The 1,332-nt window shown below is 41.8% G+C and overlaps 1 protein-coding gene across 3 annotated transcripts in view; it reads left to right on the forward strand.

The window, feature by feature from the left end:
• The window catches only part of LOC110021113 (glutamyl-tRNA(Gln) amidotransferase subunit B, chloroplastic/mitochondrial), a 15,056-nt gene that overhangs the window by 10,467 nt on the left and 3,257 nt on the right, over positions 1–1,332 (forward strand). The window lies entirely within an intron of this gene.

Raw genomic sequence — 1,332 nt, forward strand, 5'->3', positions numbered from 1 at the left:
AGCTGCATTCTCATCAGTATGAACCTTCTGCAACAGTATCTCCCCAGAAGCAATCAACTCTCTGATCTTGTGATACCTGACATCAATGTGCTTGGTTCTCGCATGGTACCCCTGGTTCTTAGCCAGATAAATAGCACTCTGACTGTCACAATGCAACTGAACTCCACCTTGCTCAATGCCCAGTTCCTTTACTAGCCCAGCAAGCCATAAGGCTTCTTTAGCAGCTTCAGCTACTGCCCTATACTCTGCTTCAGTTGTAGATAATGCCACAATAGACTGAATTGTTGATTTCCAACATATAGGCCCTCCACCAAGAGTAAACACATACCCAGTTGTAGACCTTCTGTCATCCAAATCACCTGCATAGTCTGAATCAACGTACCCCACAACTGAAGAATCATTCCACTGATTGCAAAAAATAATTACATTTCCTATAGTACCCTTCAGATACCTGAAAATCCACTTGAATGCTTCCCAATGTTGCCTTCCAGGTTTAGCCATGTATTTGCAGACTTGACTAACAACATGAGACAAATCAGGACGAGTACATACCATAACATACATCAAGCAGGCAACTGCACTGGCATATGGAACCTTTGCCATGTCTTCAATTTCTATATCAGTCTTAGGACACTCTTCTGAAGAAAGCTTAAAATGATTTGCCAAAGGAGTGCTTACAGGCTTTGCATTGCTCATCTCAAACCTTTCCAACACTTTCTCAACATAGCCTCGTTGAGATAGCATAATCGTCTTGAGTCTTTGTCCCGATGAATCTCCATTCCAAGAATCTTCTTCGTAGGACCCAAGTCTTTCATGTCAAATTCCTGGCTCAATAAAGCTTTCAAACCACGAACATCATTCATATTCTTTGCAGCAATCAGTATATCATCAACATACAGTAACAGAAAAATAATAGAACCATCATCAAGGCTTTTCACATAAACACAACAATCATACTCACATCGCCTGTAGCCAATCTGCATCATGTAGGAGTCAAATCGCTTGTACCATTGTCTTGGAGACTGTTTCAACCCATACAACGATTTCTTTAACCTGCAAACCAGATGCTCCTGTCCAGGTTGAGTGAACCCTTCTGGCTGCTTCATGTAAATCTGCTCCTCCAAATCACCATGCAAGAAAGCAGTTTTAACATCCATCTGCTCCAAATGCAAATCCCAAATTGCTACTAATGCAAGCACTGCCCTGATTGAAGTATGTCTGACCACAGGAGAAAAGATTTCATCATAATCTATCCCCTTCTGCTGCGAAAATCCCTTTGCAACCAGTCGAGCCTTGAACTTTTCCCCTTCTTTTTCTGATACTGCTGGTTTC

Source organism: Phalaenopsis equestris, unplaced genomic scaffold (genome assembly GCF_001263595.1).
Source record: "Phalaenopsis equestris unplaced genomic scaffold, ASM126359v1 Scaffold000121, whole genome shotgun sequence".
Taxonomy (NCBI): Eukaryota; Viridiplantae; Streptophyta; class Magnoliopsida; order Asparagales; family Orchidaceae; genus Phalaenopsis; species Phalaenopsis equestris.